Genomic DNA, 12244 nt, shown 5'->3' on the forward strand with positions numbered 1-12244 from the left:
GCTAACCAAGGCACGAAAGGAAGCACTCTCGATCAAGACCTAAAAGCACACCCTCGAACTGGCATTCGAGATACCCAAAGAAAAGGATGTTTTTTTTATACAAGAGCTCCTGCCTTTCACTTTCATAGGAACCCAGTCTTGTTCGAGTCAATCTTATTGATGGTTAGAAGCAGAGACATTCAGAATCTTCTTTACATCAAGTAAATCCTTCGGCTCCTATGCGCCTTTTTCTTTAAGTTATTTATTGTTTCTCTCAAGCCATAGGGAAAGTCTATGATAAATAAAAAAAACATCTCACTCTTTCTCTATGGCCCAGATTTCATGATAAGTGGGGCAAGATGTTTTCTTCCGCTTCTTGGAAAAAGTACACCGAAGGTCTCTCAACTTGTCATCGGGGATAAAAAACATCCTCAAACCGCAAAACCAGATATACATGGTCCCTTAACTAATCAAAACCGTTCAGAATAGGTCCCCCGGTGGTTTTCAACCCAGTTTTGTCTGACGTGGCTGTTGAGTTAGCGTGGGACCCATATGGGCCCCACATGTCAGCTGGCCACGTCATCACCGTCTCCCCTCCTCTCCGGCTCTCCCTTTCTCCTCCTCTCTCTCTCTCTTCTCCTCGTTCTCCTCCTCTCTCTCTCTTCTCCTCGTTTGGGTAGGCAGCTGGGGTGGTAGTGCTGCGGCTTGCCGGCGATGCGGCGGCGCCGTCGCCTGCGGACTTGGCGTCCATGACGGTCTCGACGGCACCGACGAGCGCCTTCACCCTGCTGCACTGCCGCTTCTCCAGCAGCTTGCTCCGCGCCTCCTCGATCACGTCGTTGCTCCACCGTGCCATCTCCCGCCGGCGAGGCTGCTCCTCCTCCGACCTCTTCTCCATCGCCGTCTTCACCCTGCTCCCCTTGAACCTCCGCACCAGCTCGTCCGACGCCGCCGGCGAGTTCTCGGCAGCGGCGTCGTCGTCGTCACGCTGCTTCTTGATCGCCTCCTTCACCACCGCGACGAACTTGTTCGCTGCGGCAGCGGCGGAGTCGGTGGACACCGGAGCAGAGGCGTCGCCTTTCTTAGGCCGTGGCGTGGCTCGTGTTCCAGCTGCACCCGATCGCGAGCAAGGTCGTCAAGCCATGGCCGCTCGAGGACCTACTCCTGCACACCTTCTCCCTACCTCCTTTCCTGGTGCGCCGTGGCTACGCCACCCTCAAGGCGTACTTCGCCGACGCCGCCGAGAAGAACCACCCGGGCATCCCCGCGACGTGCTCCTCGACAACCTCGTGTTCGTCGCCATCTTCAACGCCTTCGGCGGCTTCAAGATCTTCCTGCCTCACATCGTCAAGTGGCTCGCCCGCGCCAGCCCGGAGCTCCACGCCAAGCTTGCCACTGAGGTTCGCGCCACCGTGCCCACCGGCGGCGCGCATGAACCCGCCGGTGTGTGAAAATGGTGTTCTTGACTGCGGGTATGCTTTGATTTGATATGTACCGGGCAGTGGGTTCACGGAGACCAACTACACGTAGCTGACGGAGCTCTATCAGAAACACAGGGACAAAGGTTAGTCTGCGCCGCGCATCCATAGCATATGTCCAGTGACTGAACAGCTGTTGCAGTTCGTAATTTGGAGTAGTCGATACTGTATGGAACTATGGATAATGGATACGTCTTGGTGACTAGGATATACGTAGTATGTTGTTTTGAAGTGTATTAACATGCAAGTCTAATTGGTGTGGGAGGCATTGCGCATGAACCCGCCGGTGGAGTTCCAGTACGGCCACGCGCGGCGCGACATGGTTGATGGTCGTCGAGAGCCACGACGCGGCGTACGAGGTGCGCAAGGGCGAGATGCTGTTCGGCTAACGGCCGCTCGCCTTTCTTCCCCGGCGAGTTCGTCGCCGCCGGCGGCCGGCCGCTGCTGGAGCACGTGGTGTGGTCGAACGGGCCTGAGACCAGGATGCCATCGGAGGGGAACAAGCAGTGCCCCGGGAAGGACATGGTGGTGGCGGTGGGGCGGCTGATGGTGGCGGAGATGTTCCGGCGGTACGACACGTTCGCCGCCGACGTGGTGGAGGCGTCGGTGGAGCCGGTGTTGACGTTCACGTCGCTGACACGGGCGACGTCGGGATAGCACGTCGACGTCGGGATAGTACTGCTTGGCCGCCGCCTTGTCCTTGTGGGTGGTGGCCGGCGGCGGCGAGTCGTCGTCAGTCCTGACCGTCATGCAGCTGATGGACAGCGACCTGAGGTGGCGGCACGCCGGCCTGTCCAGAGCACCAGAGAGAAGAGGAAGGGAGAGAGGAGGGGAAAGAGAGAGGAGACTGACCTGGACAGGCTGACATGTGGGGCCCACGTGGGGCCCACGCTGACTCAGCCGCCACGTAGACCAAAACCGGGGTCAAAACCACCGGAGGACCTCAGGTGACCGGTTTTGTATAGTTAAAGGACCTCGTATATCTGGTTTTGCGGTTTGAGGACGTTTTTTATCCCGATGACAAGTTGAGGGACCTTCCGTGTACTTTTCCCTCTGTCGGCCCAGCAGGTGGTCTGCTCTCCTCCCTCTCCCTCAGCCCTGCCTTGCCAGCATGCACGCAGCGTGTTCGACGATTTGCCTCCAAGGCGCACATGCCAACCAAGCAGCCCCGCGTCACCCTGCCAACCCGGGGGCAGGTTGATGCCGGCCATCAAGTCGCGGGACCCACGCGACGGCCTCCTCCCCTGCACCCAAAACTCCCAGTCCACCAAACCCTCCGGCAAACACCGAAGACATAGTGAGAGGAAGACCACACACCGAATGAGAGAACCATGTGTACACCGATTTGGGAGAGCAAGTTCACAGCGATTTGGGAGAGCCACATTGGCACGTCCTATACTACCAAATTCAGAACAATTTAATTTTTTTAACCTTGAAAGGCACACAAAAAATTTGGCCTCTAAACTACAACAAGATAAGCACGCCACTGCATTCTTATGAATTAGTGTTTTTCAGTCTCAGATTATTGTGTTTCTCTTCTTCAGGGCTGGCAGAACAGACTTGTACCACTTCCAGTTTTTGCTTGTAAGACAGTGGGATATGTCAAAAAGTTGATATATCCAGTTTTTGATATATCACTTTTTGGCACATCCCACTGTCTTACAAGCAAAAACTGGAAGTGGTACAAGTCTGTTCTGCCAGCCCTGAAGAAGAGAAACACAATAATCTGAGACTGAAAAACACTAATTCATAAGAATGAAAATCTCTAGCTAGCACCATACAAACCTTTTTAAAGACAGGCAGTTTGCCACCACAAACTCCTCCGATTCAAAATGGAGTGAACAAGTGCTATAGAGACTCTTTGTTCCATTAAAGACAGGCAGTTTGCCACCAAGAGATGTCCTCTCATCATTGGGTACTTCCCTATTTGTTGCTCTTGATTTTGACTCAGGATTGATTGAAACCTGTAACATAATCCAAAAGGAAGATAAATAGCCTTTCTATTGGACATGAGGGGCAGTTTTTATATATATATAAATAGAAAAATATTAGATCAACTTAACAAGAACTCTGCAGATAAACATCACATAACAAAGTAATTTCAGATGAAAGCAGTTAACCATCGCTTATACGCCAAACTACTCAAAATTTAGTGTGTTTCGTCTAGACCTAAATGAGTAGTTCAGTATAAATTGAGCAGTACACACATTATCCGAGCCGATTGATTGGGGAAATGCAGGCAGAAACCACAAAAAAAAAAAAAAAGAATGCCCCAAAGTAACGAAATCTAAATCAGCTAGGGACCAACAGAAATCAAACAACAAGAGATTGATCCTTCTCCATTCAAGCCACGATAGAGGTAGAACTACGCTGCTATGCTACGGCGTACGACACTTACATGGGGCGGGAATCCATGGCGGACGCTAAAGCCTAGAGGGGAATCGCCGGCGAAGCCTTGAGGAATAGGGAGAAGTGTCGGGCAGTGGGAGTTGATGATTAGCGAGGAAAGATGGATGATATAGGGGGTTAGCGTTCTTCGAAGGCCCACCAAAGCCCATAGAAACTGGGCCAAGAACTCAGAAATCAGAAACCGACACCTTAAAAAGCCCAAAAAGAAAATAACAAATGGAACTACTACTGAACAGGAAACGAGATTGCAATAATTCCACCTGAAGAATCGTTATTGAACGAAAATATGGTACTCGGAACAAGTCTACTATAAGCTAGCACGCATGCACAAACACGAAGTCTTATTAACGAACATATGACTGCTCTTTTTTTGGTACGGAATAAACTTTTTAGTTAAAAGGCGTACAAAATTATGAATGAGAAAGACATCCCGGTAAAGACAACAATTTAATTTTCATGAAATTTGCTAAATAGCAGAAAACACATAACCAAAAGCCACATCTATATTCACAGAGTTTTTAAACGTGGATCCACCACTCTACTTCTGCAAACCATGCAAGCGACAGACGGTCGCTAGTCCGCTGCTAAAAAGAAAAAAAAATCGATTGGATGCAGAAGTTCACGCGAAGGCTTTGCATGCATACAGGGAGAACAAGTTTAGCATGTCCCTTGCAAGAAAACAGCAAGCGAACGCATCCGCTTACACAAAAATGGCAGTCTCCAAAAGACAGCAAAAAAAGAGTCAAAACCAGAGTCCAGAGGTAGAACCGACCGGGCAGGGCACAGAAACTCAGAGAGGTTTCGTCTTCTTCCATCTCTCACAAAATAAAAAGGGAAAGCAAACTTGTAAAGTAGAACAAAACGATGCAAAACCTTTGCTCTTGCAGAGCGAAGAAAGACCCGACGAGCTCCCACGAGGGAGAGATCAGAGCTACCTTTGTACGAAATCAGCAACTCCAAACAGTGTACAGTACCAAACGTTCTGAAGAAAACGGGATGTTGCGCGCATGTACGCCAGTGCGTTTAGCAGAGGAGATGCGCAGTACATGTACATGCATGTCACGAAAACGAACGCAACGAAACGCTTCGAATGGGTGAGCTGCGTGTGCTGCGGCCATGAGATATCTGTCGACATAGATTTCTAGCACTAAATTAGCAGCGAGCACCGAAGGTGGAAAAGGCCAAAAAAAAAAGGGGTCAAAAAAACGAGAAGAAACTTTATGAAAGAAACGAAACGCGACGCTCCGGCCAACACCCATGAACTGGATGATATCGGAAGCCTCGGTCATGCAAAACTTTAAACGAAAGCACCAGAGAAACGAACTTGCAATCGAAAGAACGAAATAAAAGGATCAAGAACCAAACATAATCCGTACAAAGAAGCAAAACTTTGTAAAGTAGAGCCAAACGATGCAAAATTGAACCGAGCAACCTTTGCTTGCAGAGGGAAACACCCGACCATCTCCCACGAGGGAGAGATGATCAGGCCTACCCTTTTACGAAACGTTCCCAAGTAAACAACGACATGCATGCATGTACGCCGGTGCGTTGAGCACATGAGATGCGTAGTACATTTGTACATGCAAATCACCAAATTAAACGAACACAACGAAAGGCTTCGAACGGGTGAGCTGCGTGTGCTGAGGCCATGAGATTTCTCTCGACCTCGCTTAGATCTCTAGCACCAAACTAGCAGCGAGCACCGAAGTGGAAAAATCCAAAAAAACGGAGAAGAAACTTTATGCAAGAAAGGAGACGCGACTCTCCGACCAAACACCCACAAAATAGGATGAGATGGGAAGCCTTCGCTCCATGCAAAACTGCCAACGAAAGCAGCAGAGAGATTAACTTGCAAATTGCAATCGACACAACGAAACAAAAGCATCCAGAAGCAAGCAAAATCCATGCATACACACATGCCAACATAAGTACGGGAGCACAGTAGTAGACGCCATGCATGGAGTATACGTAGATCTAGAGGCGGGAAGGGGAGGGAAAGAGGGTGAGGTGAGCTCACATCGTAGTGAAAGAGGTTGTTGTCGGCGACGTTGGCGAGGAAGTGGTTCGCGCGGATCATCACCTTCTTCCCGGCCGCTCCGAACCCCGGCCGCGCAGGGTGGGCGAGCCCCTTCTTGGACACCGGCGCACGATCCTTGTCCGACGCCACCGACGCCTCGCCAGCCGGCGCGGCCGCGGCCGACGCCGCCGCTGCCGGTGGCGCCAGCGCGGTCTCCGACACGAACAGCTTCTGCTCGACCTCCTTGGCCAGAGCCGTGGCAGACGGCGCCGAGGAGGACGACGAGGAAGCCGGCGCGGCCGCCGGCTGGTACGGAGCCGGAGCCGACGAGTGCGACGGCGGAGGCGCCCGGATGGTGACGGGCGTGCTGCGCGCGTAGCCACCGAGAGGCACCGGAACCCCCGGGGAGGGCGCACGGTACACGGCCCCGGGCTGGTACGAGGCCTGGTGGTGCAGCGCCGGCATCGGCTCCCCGTGGACGACGGCCGGCGGGCCCGGCTGCGGGTACTGCGGCGGAGGAGGCCCCGGCCGCGGCGTCATCCCCGGCGGCGGCCACACGGAACCAGTGGCGGGACGGTACGGCGGGGCTCCACCCCCGCCGCCGCCGCCACGGCCAGGGTCGGCGCGGCCGGAGTACGGCGGCCGCTGCTGCTGCTCGCCGCCGCGGACTCCTCGGCCGCCTCCGCCGCGGTGGGCCATGGCAGAGAGATGGAGGATGTAAACGAAATGGAGAGGCTAGAATGGAAGGGAAAGGAGGATTTTATACTTCATAGGCGAAGGAGGGTGATTGACGAGAAACCCTAGACGCGGTGGGAGGGAGAAGAGGTGGTGATCTTACCGCTCGGTGATTGCCGTACATAAGAGTGATTAATTAGGCGGCCGGTTAATCAAACTTGCTACTCAAGACAAATTACATGTCATTATAGAAAATGAATTTATATTTTTTTAATTTGTTTGTTTTTAAGGCAAATTATATGTCATTAAGTTCATCGATCGGGGTGAACTAATTAATCTGGGATTGTTTTGTTAATATATTAATTTCAGTGTTAAATGTATAGAACCAACCTATGAACGTGAAGTTATATATACATGTAGTCAAGTGAACGCCTGTATAGCAATTCATAATGTTCAAGGTTAAACTGCAAATGGCAAAAAAAAGTTCGTCTAGTACTGTAGTATCATCCCATTTGACACCACCTTCTGTTTTGTTTTCTCATAATTATATTGAAGTTATATATGTTTGGAGTGATGTTTGTGATATACATTGTCCAAATTTTGACAAACTAAATACTATAGTAGTGGATAAAAAAAAAAGGCTAGCTAGAAGTGCATGCCTGCCAGCTGGAAGGATCAGATCATTGAAATTAATGTACTGTTACTAAGTATTCTCATTTTCAGCGATCGAGTCTCGAATTGCTGCCACGTAATGCCTCTATCTTGGACCATTTTGATCGCTATGGATATAAAAGGTTTAATTCAAAACCAAGTCGTGTTTTAATTAGTTTCAGGCAGGGATGATCAAGACGAAGCGTGTGGACAGCATCGATTTTTACAGCGCAGTTAGAGATATTTGAGAATTGAGATGTGTATTCACATGTGCAAGGCAAAGCACATGGATGCATGCGGTGAGTGATGGAGTCCACACCTCCAAGACAAGTCACAACTCGATCACAACGGACGGACTTAAAGAAGATTCTGGAGACTGGAGGAACGAATGAGCACCTGAGCAAGTCTCTCTCATGCGCCTTGGAATTATCTCTCGTACGTGCTTGGCCCCACTTGACATAATCACAGCCATAGGTGAAAATATCTTCACTCCGGCTAGCTAGCTTCGCTATTCCCCTACTACTCCCGAGAGAGAGGAAGACCGAAGACCTCATGACATGATCGAGTAGAACTTTACACTGGAAAACCCATATATGGTCTGATCGTCTATCGGCGATTCGGCATACGTGTCACGTTTGAAAAACAGGATCTCTCTCTCTCTCTCTCTCTCTCAATTTCTCTCTCTATCTCTCTCTCCCTCTCGCCTCTGCAAAGAGATCGTATCAGATCGTCTTGGCTGCGAGAGCCACACAGCGATCGAGCCAGAGGCGGTCGCTGTAGCTGCCGTTCCGGTGAAAGCTTAGGCTACGGGAACATGCACATGCATCCAAGCGGTCGGCCCAGCTCATGCATGCATGTATATATACGTTGCGGCGCAGACTGCATGCAGCACTCGAAAAGCAAAAGGAGAAAGGTAGCCAAACTTTTTGATCGTCTCGATCCCTCGTCTCCAAACCCGGGTTAAAAGTTGTGTGTGGAGTGTGGACTGTGTGATTTTAACTGCAGTTATAGCAATGTTGAGTTTTTTTAAAACTTCTAAAATTTTCATCACATCAAATATTTGGACACATGTATACATGAAGTATTAAATATGAAAGAAAAAAAATAATGGCACAGCTTATATGTAAATTGCGAGACGAATCTTTTGAGCCTAATTACACAATTATTTAACAATGTAATGCTACAGCAAACATTTACTAATGATGAATTAATTAGGCTTAATAAATTCATCTCACAGTTTACATATAAAATATGTAATTTGTTTTGTTATTAGTTTACGTTTAATACTTTAAATGTGTATCCGTATACTTAAAAAAATTGATACACGAAGTAAACAGCCTAGTATTATGTAGTGGCTGACATTCAGCTCATAACATGAATGTACGTATGTACATGCAGCAAATCCCGTTTCCTTTTTCAAATTAAAACAAAATGGAGTAGTAGATCGAGTGGCCTGGAAGAAGAGCTGCACAGTGCGTGGTGGTAAAAACGACGAGTTGTACACGAGCACGCTCCTTTTCCCATGCCGCTTTTGGCATCCTCGCGCTCTCCTCCACCCTGTGCATATCTCTGCTGCTGCTGCAACCTCGCATGATCGCATCGCATTCGAGTACGACCAAACCGCGGAGGCGAGGAGGAGGAGGCGCGCGGTTGCACAACACCACTTCCCGCAATCCCGCCTCTCTCTCTCTCTCGCGCGCGCGCGCGCAGGGGAGGGGTTGCCGGGTTGGTGGAATGGTGGTCAAGCGAAGCACGCAGATGCACGCACCGGTTCGAGCCGCAAACGGTAAAGCATCTCCGGCGCGCGCTGCGCTGCACCGTGGCGTGGCATGCGGTTTCCGCGAGAGGGGGAGGGGGGGACAGCTGCTGCAAGTACGGCGTACCAGAGACAGCAGCAGCGTACACCGCGGCCAAAAGCAAAAGGGTGATCGTTCTGGGCTTCTGGCCTCTTTGCACAAAGCTGGCACTCGCAAGCTGTGACCTTGCATATGCAATGGGCAACCCATGCACAGCGTGATACATCTCTGTTTGTGAGATGAGACAACGGGTGGGTGAGTCTCATGTGTCTGGTTAACATTGCGTCTTGTACTATTTATACTCCACTACGATGACTCATTTCTGCATGCAGTTTGAATTAATTTGAACTCAAGTTTGAACTGGAGTGCGAAAAACAACCGCGGTAAAAGATGGGCTCGTGTGTGGTACTCTCTCCGTCACATAATATAAGGGATTTTAAGTTTTTGTTTAAACTGTTTAATCACTTGTCTTATTCAAAAAAATTTAGAATCATTATTTATTTATTTATTGTGACTTACTTTATTATCTAAAGTATTTTAAGTACAACTTTTCGTTTTTTATATTTGCACAAAATTTTTTAAACAAGACAAGTGATCAAACAGTTCAACCAAAAATACAAAATCCCTTATATTATGAGACAGAGGGTCTAATTTAGACATGCAGCAGAGCACTAGTGGAGTGAGGATACACTCTGGCAGAGTGGGCCCACTGGGGCAGAATGTTGGAGGAGAGGAGAGATGCTTCTTGTTGGCTTCGCAGCCAAGAAAGAAGGGAGATGGATTCTAGTAGCTCGAGTGGATGTCCACCGTTTATTGCATGTCAACTAGATAGTTACGAAAATTTTTTAAAAAAATTGATAAGATAGATCAAACATGCAAGTTAAAATTCAACTTCTACAAGTTGTAACAAAAATAATAAATTTAACTGTAAATATACATATAGTAATTTGAGTTTTGTTTATTATTTTTGTTACAACTTGTAGAAGTTGAATTTTAACTTGCATGTTTGTGAATTGATACATTACATATTGATCTATCTTATCCATATTTTTTTAATTTTTTTTCATAACCATTTAGATGACATGCAATAAACGGGTGGACATCCACTCGAGCTGTTAAAACGGTTTCCCAGAAAGAAGGGAGATAGATTATAATAACTCGAGTGGACGTCTACCCGTTTATTGCATGTCAACTAGATGGTTATAAAAGTTTTCAAAAAAATTGACAAGATAGATCAATATGTAATATACCTATACTATGCCTTAACTGGTGGAGCCCCAGACTGCCCGAGACGGCAACCCCGTGCATCTCACGTGATGGCTTCACCTCTCACAACACAAAGTGACGCTGGTATGTGGGACACGCTTGGCTGCCACAGCGCACTGTGCAGGCTTCCCGTCCTAGCTTTGTAGTAGACTAGTAGTAGCACCTTTTGTGGGTAGAACTGGTGCAGGATGATCAAAGTACCAAACCATTAGATATTTCTTTCATTTTGTTTGGACCAATCGTTTTAGAGATGGTCAAATTGAATTAAACGAAATTTAAATAAAATAGGGATGTTTTTTTAAAAAAAACATGAGTACCTTCGCTGGGGAATAATGTCATATTTTAGAGTTTTAGTTAGTAACGACTGTTACACGGTCCATAAGCTTCCCCATCTTGAGATAAAGATGCACGGTTAGTTACATTGCGAAAATGATACAACGCCCGGTGCCATCAGATTAAAAATGATTAACTTTTAGTATGGTAGTACCATAATCAGCGGGGGGAGCCAACACGTGTAGAAAAACCAATTCAGGATTGAACTTTGCAGAACTCCTATAATTTTACTCACCAGTCTGCTCTTAACTGGGAAATGAACTGAAGGTAGTCAGGAATTTCAGTAAAACATCATGAAAAAGATTATTTTTTTTATGATGTTAACCATTCTATTTTCAAACTTCACAACAAGCACTTCTATGTGGTATTCATTAAGACCTTCACAGTTCATCCAGTATAAGGTTAACAAGCACCTCTATGGGGGGTCCAACAATCACGGTACGACCCTATTCTGTCAAAAGGTTGGTTCAAGCACTTCACAGTTCAACAAGCATTACTCTAAAGGTTAACTAGCTTTTATGTTCAAACAAAATGATGATCAGTAAAATCTGACCAGAATGGCATGCAAGGTCCGATGAAATTATCGCCCCAGTCCATGCATGCTCCAGTTCCAGGAAATGGTACAGCCACAAACAGCATCAAACCAAAGCCATTGAAATTCCTCAACAGGTGCAGCCTTCCGCCGCGGCCGCTCAAAGAAAGATCCATAATCCGAGTTGCAGATGCGCTTCTTTGAGAGAGAAAAGTTGCAAGTTTTTTCAGGTAGAGGATAATGAATGGCGCAGGCACCATGTTCCTGGAGAATGACATAATGGCATCAAATCCTGTATTTTTTTTTTTGGGATGTTCTGTATATTTACGAGGAGGCATTTTCAAAGAGAACCAAGTTGTTTATTAGTACTACTGTTATAACTTATAACTAGCATCCCCGAAACAAAAATTATAACTAGCAGCTTCTGTTCTAGGTGTGTCAGAAATAAGGTACTCATCACAAATTAAGGCTGTGTTTAGATCCATGGTAAAAAATTTTACCGTCTCACATCGGATATACGGACACATATTCGAAGTATTAAACGTATTCTATAAAAAAAACTAATTACAGAATACGTCTGTAAACCGCGAAACGAATTTATTAAACCTAATTAATCCACCATTAACAAATGTTTATTGTAACACCATATTGTCAAATTATGAAGTAATTAGGCTTAAAAGATTCGACTCGTAAATTAGTCGCAATTTGTGTAATTAGATACAGTGTTCAAATGTTCGATACGACAGGGTGAAAAATTTTATGGTGGGATTTAATAGGACCTAACAATATAAAGAATGCTCTAAGGGTGTGTTTGGAAACCTGGGTTCCCAACCGCTCTCCATCGCATTTCGCGCGCACGTTTTTCAAACTGCTAAACGGTGCGTTTTTTTGCAAAAAGTTTCTATATGAAAGCTGCTTAAAAAATCATAATGATCTATTTTTGAAAAAAATAGCTAATACTTAATTAATTACACGCTAATGGACTGTTCTGTTTTCCGTACGCACCGTGCATGTTGCAAACATATGATTCCAAACACAGCAATAGAATGCGTCCAGATAAGGAGGTACAGAGGTTCTGTGGCGACATGATTCAGGCCCTGTTTAGTTC

The 12244-nt window shown here is 47.0% G+C and overlaps 1 long non-coding RNA gene and 1 pseudogene across 1 annotated transcript; one reads left to right on the top strand and one right to left on the bottom strand.

Moving 5' to 3' along the window:
• The first annotated feature begins 728 nt into the window (after positions 1-728).
• LOC136355690 (allene oxide synthase 3-like) lies at positions 729-2215 on the top strand (annotated as a pseudogene).
• Positions 2216-3209: 994 nt separating this feature from the next.
• On the bottom strand, positions 3210-5996 carry LOC136355551 (uncharacterized). Its single transcript, XR_010739821.1, has 2 exons — positions 5884-5996; positions 3210-3421 (listed from the first exon to the last, which is right to left on the bottom strand). It is a non-coding gene; the product is annotated as an uncharacterized lncRNA (long non-coding RNA).
• Between the last annotated feature and the right edge of the window lie 6248 nt (positions 5997-12244).

Source organism: Oryza sativa, chromosome 3 (assembly GCF_034140825.1).
Source record: "Oryza sativa Japonica Group chromosome 3, ASM3414082v1".
Taxonomy (NCBI): Eukaryota; Viridiplantae; Streptophyta; class Magnoliopsida; order Poales; family Poaceae; genus Oryza; species Oryza sativa.